The sequence below is a fragment of the Aethalodelphis obliquidens genome, unplaced genomic scaffold, assembly GCF_003676395.1.
Source record: "Aethalodelphis obliquidens isolate GAN/ISIS:26980383/991018 unplaced genomic scaffold, ASM367639v1 scaffold39, whole genome shotgun sequence".
NCBI classification, from domain to species: domain Eukaryota; kingdom Metazoa; phylum Chordata; class Mammalia; order Artiodactyla; family Delphinidae; genus Aethalodelphis; species Aethalodelphis obliquidens.
The window spans coordinates 6,493,562-6,501,775 of record NW_020837983.1 but is presented as its reverse complement, the minus strand read 5'-3'; the positions used below and the strand labels follow the sequence as shown (position 1 = coordinate 6,501,775).

Here is an 8,214-nt window from a genome sequence, read left to right as displayed (position 1 = left end):
CTCTCAGAGAGGACGGGGTTAAAGGAGCAGCTGCTTCGGGGGCTCTGGCTCACTCTGGCCGGGGGGAGGGTAGGGTATGGATGCGGAGCGAGCCTGCGGCGGCAAAGGCCAGCATGACGTTGCACCAGCCTGAGGCACGCCGTGCGTTCTCCCAGGGAAGTTGTCCCTGTATCCCGGGACGCTGGCAGTGGCGGGCTGCACAGGCTCCCCGGAAGGGGGGTGTGGATAGTGACCTGTGCTCGCACACAGGCTTCTTGGTGGTGGCAGCAGCAGCCTTAGCGTCTCAGGCCCGTCTCTGGGGTCCGCACTTTTAGCCGCGGCTCGCGCCCGTCTCTGGAGCTCCTTTAAGCAGCGCTCTTAATCCCCTCTCCTCAGGAGATAAAGAGGGAAGAAAAAGTCTCTTGCCTCTTCGGCAAGTCCAGACTTTTCCCCGGACTCCCTCCCGGCTAGCCGTGGTGCACTAACCCCTGCAGGCTGTGTTCACGCCGCCAACCCCAGTCCTCTCCTTGGGATTCGACCAAAGACCAAGCCTCAGGTCCCAGCCCCGCCCGCCCCGGCGGCGGGGGAGCAGACAAGCCTCTCCGACTGGTGAGTGCCGGTCGGCACCGATCCTCTGTGTGGGAATCTCTCCGCTTTGCCCTCCGCACCCCTGTTGCTGCGCTCTCCTCCGTGGCTCCGAAGCTCCCCCCCGCCCACGCCCCATCTCCGCCAGTGAAGGGACTTTCTAGTGTGTAGAGACATTTCCTCCTTCACAGCTCCCTCCCAGAGGTGCAGGTCCCATCCCTATTCTTTTGTCTCTCTTTTTTCTTTTCCCTACCCATGTATGTAGGGAGTTTCTTGCCTTTTGGGAAGTCTGAGGTCTTCTGCCAGCGTTCAGTAGGTGTTCTGTAGGAGTTGTTCCACATGTAGATGTATTTCTGATATATTTTTTGCCAGAAGGTGATCTCCATGTCTTACTCTTCCGCCATCTTGAAGGTCTCCAACCGATACTGTTGATTTTTTTAAATAAAACTATTTCTACCGAGTCTGTTTCCCATTTTTAATTTTTGAGTTTTTCATGTGTAACAAATTTTACCACATACGGTTAGTTTTATTTTTTGTTGATTATATTTTCCAAAAACATTTGATAAGAATTAGTTAAAGGATTGCTAGTTAAGTTTTTATTGGCACAACGGCCAAAAGCACAATCTTAGGAACTGGATGCAGGGCAAATTCTAAAGTGGGGTCAATGTCTTGCCCTTGTCTCACCCTGCCTCTTACCAGCCTGCCATGCTGTCCAAGCCCATTAAGCCTTTGCTTGCAATGAGACCTGTAAGGAAGACCCCTTATTAGCTCTTTGACACAGGTGCCTATTTCACCAATAGGGTGGGGTGGTGGGGAGCTGAGAAGGGAAGGTCTAAGAGACAAATGACTGCCTCATTATGACAAAATTCCAGAACAAAGCAAAAAATTGCATACTCCTTTGATGATAAATTTTGGCGCAAAATTATTGTTCCCACATTCTAAAGTTGCTAATCTGCATCTCTTTAATTAATCCAAAACTTTATGAGAACTTAACAGGCTAAGAAAACTGTTCTAAGCTCTTTAAGGAAAAGTCTAAAGTTTGCAGAATTGGAGTAAAGTGAAGGACTGGACCTAGAGGTTATCATATTGAGTGAAGTAAGTCAGACAGAGAAAGACAAATATATGATATCACATATGTGGTGTATAAAAAAAATGATACAGATGAACTTATTTACAAAACAGAAATAGACTCACCAACAGAGAAGACAAACTTATGGTTACCAAAGGGGATAGTGGGGTGGGGTGGTGGGGTGATAAACTAGGAGTTTGGGATTAACATATACACACTACTGTATATAAAATAGGTAAACAACAAGAACCTGCTGTATAGCACAGGGAACTATTTTCAACATCTTGTAATAACCTGTAATGGAAAGAATCCGAAAAAGAATATCTATATGTATATATGTATGTATATACATGCATAACTGAACAGTCTTTGCTGTATACCTGAAACTAATGCAGCATTATAAATTAACTATACTTTGATCTTAAAAAAAGGTAAAAAAAAAAAAAAGACTGACATAAGTGCAGAACACAGAGACTGTGAATTGTATGCAAAGAACAGGAACATATGGCCAGAAGACCTGGTTTCCAGTCCCAGTGTGTCTTCTTTCTATCTTGGGGGATCTAGGGCCATTTACTTGGCCTCCTGGAGTCTCAGTTTCCTCATTTACAAAATCTTGAACATCTCATGGGGTGGTTGTGAAGTATACAAAAGCTTACTGAGTGGTGGTCATGAGCTTGGGGAATGAATCCCTTTTCTTTTCACAAGAAAGCTTCCTGTCCTGTCCTGTCCTCTTCTCTCCCCTTCCATCCCATCCCTCTTCCTCCTCCTACTTTCCTCCTCCTTCACCTGGCCATACTTAATAGTCTTGGAGAAAGGTCTGGCCACACCAGAAAGATCAACTCATGGTTTAGGGTGGGGACTTTGGGTGATATGGTATCTGTGGACCTAGAGATTGACTTTATCCATGTGGGCAATCAATCAATCAATCAATCAATCAACTATGCTTATGTAATGAAGCCTCAATACAGTTCTGGACACAGAGGTTCAGCTGAGCTTCCAGGGGTGGCAACACTCAGTGAGTATTGTCACACAGCAATACTGGGACCTCCTGAGGACAATGGAAATGTCACAATTGGAACTCTCCTAGACTCTGCCATATGCAGCTCTTCTTTTGGCTGATTTTAATGTATTCTTTCCCTGTAGTAAATGCAACTGTGGATATAATAGCTTTCATTGAGCTTGTGAGTCTTTTTTTTATGGTGTCCATTTTAAATACAGTTTTATTTAAGACATTGCATTTTCCATTTACAATACAGTGCTTGTAAAGTGCAATGTTATTTCCTTTCCCTGTGCACACATTCCATGTTCAAGTATCAAGAATGTCCAGTTTACTACAGCAGCTCAACTTTAAAACTGCCATGGAATTTGCTACAAATTTGGGTCCTTTAATGTTGTGTGGAACAATGCTAAACCTATGCTAGGCTGGCTTAATCAACCTCTTCAATGGTGGGCCCAGAGGAGGCACCACCAGACGGTGGAGCTCCACCACCAGGGAAGCCCCCGGGCATTCCTCCTGGCATTCCTCCTGGCATGCCTCCTGCGCTCTGGTACAGCTTGGTAATGATGGGGTTGCAGACTTTTTCCAGCTCCTTCTGCTGATGTTCAAATTCTTCCTTCTCTGCAGTCTGGTTCTTATCAAGTCAGTTGATTATTTCATTACACTTATCAAGAATCTTCTGTTTGTCCTCATCATTAATCTTGTCTTGAAGTTTCTCATCCACAACAGTAGCTTTCATGCTGAAAGCATAGGATTCTAGAGAATTCTTCGAAGACACCTTATCCCGCTGCTTCTCATCTTCAGCTTTATACTTCTCTGCTTCCTGAACCATACGTTCAATGTCTTCTTTGCTCAAACGGCCCTTGTCATTAGTGATGGCAATCCTATTCTCTTTTCCTGTGTTCTCATCCACAGCAGAGACATTGAGGATGACATTGGCATCAATATCAAAAGTGACTTCAATCTGAGGAACACCACGGGTGGCAGGCGGTAAGCCTGTGAGTTCAAACTCGCCAAGCAGGTTGTTATCTTTTGTCATGGTATGCTCACCTTCATAAACCTGAATGAGTACACCAGGCTGGTTGTCCGAGTAGGTTGTGAAGGTCTGCATCTGCTTGGTGGGAATGGTGGTGTTGCGTTTGATGAGGACAGTCATGACTCCACCAGCAGTTTCAATTCCAAGGGAAAGAGGAGTGACATCCAACAGCAGCAAATCTTGAACATTTTCAGATTTGTCTCCAGATAGAATGGCTGCCTGGAGAGCTGCACCATAAGCAACAGCCTCATCAGGGTTGATGCTCTTATTCAGTTCTTTCCCATTGAAGAAATCCTGTAGAAGTTTCTGAATCTTGGGGATGTGGGTTGAACCACCCACCAGGACAATATCATGGATCTGAGACTTGTCTAGCCTGGCATCCCGAAGGGCTTTCTCCACAGGGTCCAGTATGCCACGGAACAGTTCAGCATTCAGTTCTTCAAATCAGGCACAGGTAATTAAGATGTAGAAGTCGATTCCTTCAAAGAGGGAATCAATCTCAATACTGGCCTGGGTGTTGGAAGAGAGAGTGTGCTTAGCACGCTTACAAGCAGTACGAAGGCGACGGACAGCCCTCTTGTTCTCACTGATGTCCTTCTCGTGCTTGCGCTTGAATTCTGCAATAAGATGGTTGACCATCCAGTTGTCAAAGTCTTCTCCATGTAAGTGGGTATCTCCAGCTGTAGATTTGACCTCAAAGATTCCATTCTCAATAGTGAGGATTGACACATCAAAAGTGCCACCACCTAAATCAAAGATCAGCACATTTCTTTCTGCTCCAACATTTTTGTCTAAGCCATAGGCAATAGCAGCAGCAGTCCGTTCCTTGATTCTAAGTACATTGAGCCCAGCAAGAGTTCCAGCATCTTTGGTAGCCTGACGCTGAGAATCATTAAAGTAAACGGGTACTGTGACAACAGCATTGGTAACAGTCTTCCCAAGGTAGGCTTCTGCTATTTCCTTCATCTTTGTCAAAACCATGGATGACACCTCCTCTGGATAAAAACCTTTTGTCTCTCCCTTGTATTCTTCTTGAACCTTAGGCCTGCCTGCATCATTCACCACCATGAAGGGCCAATGCTTCATATCAGACTGGACAACAGCATCATCAAATCTTCGTCCAATGAGGGGTTTGGCATCAAACACCGTGTTGGTGGGATTCATTGCAACTTGATTGTTTGCAACATCACGGATCAATCATTCGGTATCAGTAAAGGCGACATAGCTAGGTGTAGTTCGGTTCCCCTGATCATTGGCAATTATTTCCACCTTTCCATGCTGGAAGACTCCCACACAAGAATAGGTGGTGCCAAGATCAATGCCAACTGCAGGTCCCTTAGACATGGTTGCTGGAGTGCAGGCCCGGGTCCACTGGAGGAGATAACAGCAACCTATAGAGCTGCCGTCACGTTCAGCAAGCTGTGAGTCTTTCTAGTGAATTATGGAATCTGAGGATGGTTTTGGGAAACCCTCAAACTTAGTTGTTTTCAGAAATGAGGGCGATCTTCTCTCTAACTTTGTAGTTGGACCTTAACTCCTTGCCTTTGGAGTCAAAAGCCTTATTTAGCATTGGCAGTTGGGAGGAGTGTGCTCTTACCTTACAGTTTAGCTAACTCCAGGTACCATCCCCACTATTTATTACTTCTTCCTCAAAATTCTGAAAAAACCTTGTATCATCTTTGTCATCTTTCGTGATTTTGGTGATTTTGGGAATGGAAGAAAGAAAAGAAATATTTGTCAGGTACTTATTTGTTTTGCGCTGTGGGTGAAATGCCATTGAAATTGTGCAGTTTAACTTCCTTCAGGGAGATGTAAAGAAAAGTTTGCCCTTGTTACTTGTATGGTTAATTCGCTCCACAAATGCTTGTGTCAAGGCATTGTTCTAAATGCTTTATGTGTATTAACTCATTTGATATAATGACTGTTGAGTCATTATATGACTCAAAAGACTTTATTATTATTATTTCCATCATCACACAAGTGAGCAAACTGGGGCCACGGCAATGAAATAACCTGCATAAGCTCCCACAGCCAACAAATGATTGAGCCAGGCAGAAACTCAGGCTCCAGAACTGTAGCCCCTTTGTTATTGAGGCTGTGGATTAAAAATCTCGAGTCTTAGATTAAAAGACGCCAAGTCTAGTGGGGAATACAGACTCATAAGCAAACAATAATATTATCATACAAGTTCTACAATAGAGTGCAGAAGTGGGAGGAACAAATCTGAGTTGCTTCAACTGGAAAATTGACATAGATTTTACTTAGCCCTCTTCCTTGTGCTTCAGAACCAGTCCACCTCCACATCTGTCAATTCTACCCTCTACCTCACCCCAAATTATCTGGAAGCAATTCTTTGTTGCAAATATCTTTTCCCAGACTGTAATTTGTCCTTTAACTTTGTCTGCGATGTCTTTTGTTAGACAGAAGTCTGAAAATTTAATTTAAAATATTTTTATATCACCCTACTGCAAGTAATAAAGACATTATATTTTCTTCCAAAAATAAAAAAAAAAATTGCTCTTCACATTTAGGTGTTAGGTACACCATTTGTTAGATCTTGAATTTACTTTTGTGCACTGCATGTGCTAAGAATACCGTTTTATATTTTTTCCCCTTATAACATTGGCTCAGCTCCAATGATCTGCAATCCATGTATTATTTATGGTCTATTTCTGGGTTTTCTATTCTGGTCCTTTGGTGTGTCCATTTTCACAGTAAAAAACACACTTAATTCACAAACATAATTTTACAACAACAAATTTAACACAAAATTAATAAATAAATGTAATTTTATAATAATATAGATATAATAAAAATATCATAATTATAACTTTATGTTAAAGCTTTATATTAGATAGAACAAATGTTCCTATCTTGCTCTTAAAAATTATCTTGGTTATTCTGGTCCTTTTCCTTGAGAGAGGACAGCTTAAGAAATGTATCCACATATCAGAGACTCACACACATCCACACATACACAAATATGTTGAATTTTGATCGATGTTCCATTGATTTTATAGATTATTTGGGAGATTTATAATTTTACAATATTGGATCTTCCTGTCTTTGAACATGGTATTCCACTTATTTCAGGCTTCCTTAATGTTTTCCAGTAGTTTTCTAATTTTCTCCATATAGTTTGTGTACACCATTTTTTCGACTTTTTTTTTCTGTAGGTAGCTTATTGTTACCTTAAAGTTACCTCTGTACACCGTATGTTTTTTGACTAATGTTTACTAACAGTTAGATATTGGTATAAAGAAATGCAATTGATTTTTATATGTCATTCTATATCTAGCTCCCTTACTCAGCTCTCTTATTAAATCTGATAACTTGCTTATCAATTGCTTTGAGTTTTAAATATAAATATGTTTTCTGTGAATTATGGTTATCTTATTTTTATTTTTCTAATCCCTATGCTTCTTATTTCTTTTTAGTTTCTTATTGCTTTGGTTAAGACCTCCAGTGCAAAATCAAAGAGAAGCAGAGGTAAAGGGTGCCATGATTTCCTCCTGCTGGTGTTACACCTTGTACAATCCCCTCTCCTTGAGTGTAGGTGGGACCTGGCACTTGCTTCTAGACAATAGAATCTGCCACTCCCATGATTAAGTAAAATTAAAAAAGTAAAAAGTTAACTAAATTAACTTAGTTAATAGTTATTTTAGTTAATTGATATAGTAGTTAATTTTAGTCAATTAAAAAGTTCTTGTGGAGAATTTAAAATTAAAAAATTCTCCTTGTGAGTTTGAAGACATAAGCTGCCATGTTGTTGTGAGATGGTCACATAAGAAGGAATTGCAGGTGGCCTATAGGCATGTACCTAGCCAGTAAGAAAATGGAACCTCAGTCACACAACTGTAAAAATATGTAATCTCACTTCGTTGTGGTGTGTAATTCTTTTTATTTATTATTGGATTCGATTTGTTAATATTTCATTGAAAATTTTTCCATCATATTTATGAGGGCTGTAGTTTTCCTTCCTTGTAATGTCTTTGTCTGGTTTTGGTATTAGGGTAATACCTGCTTCATAGAATGAGTTAGGAAGTATTCCTTCTGCTTCTATTCTCTGAAAGAGATTTAGTATAATTTCCTCCATAAATGTTTGTCAGAATTCACTAGGAAACACATCTGGGCATGGTACTTTCAGTTTGGGAAGGTTATTAATTATTGGTTCAATTTTTTTAATCGATATAGGCCTGTTCAGTCTGTTTTCCCTTGTGTGAGTTTTAGATTGTGTCTTTTAAGGAATTGGTCCACTTCATCTAGGTTATCTAATTTCTGGAGATAGAGTAGTTAATAGTATTTCTTTATTATTATTTAATTTCCGTGGGATCTATAGTGATGTCTCCTCTTACATCTCTGTTATTAGTAATTTGTGTCTTCTCTCTTTTTCCTTCCTTAGTCTGGCTAGAGGCTTATCAAAGAACTATTGATCTTTTCAAAGAACATTTTTTGTTTACATTTATTGTGTCTCTACTTTTAATAATTATTAAGTAGTAGTTTCTTTCATTCTTTCTAAATCAGTCTTGAATTTCTTTTAAAAGCCCA

The 8,214-nt window shown here is 40.9% G+C and overlaps 1 pseudogene; it reads right to left on the bottom strand.

The window, feature by feature from the left end:
• Positions 1-2,960: 2,960 nt before the first annotated feature.
• LOC113633338 (heat shock cognate 71 kDa protein pseudogene) lies at positions 2,961-5,064 on the bottom strand (annotated as a pseudogene).
• Positions 5,065-8,214: the final 3,150 nt, after the last annotated feature.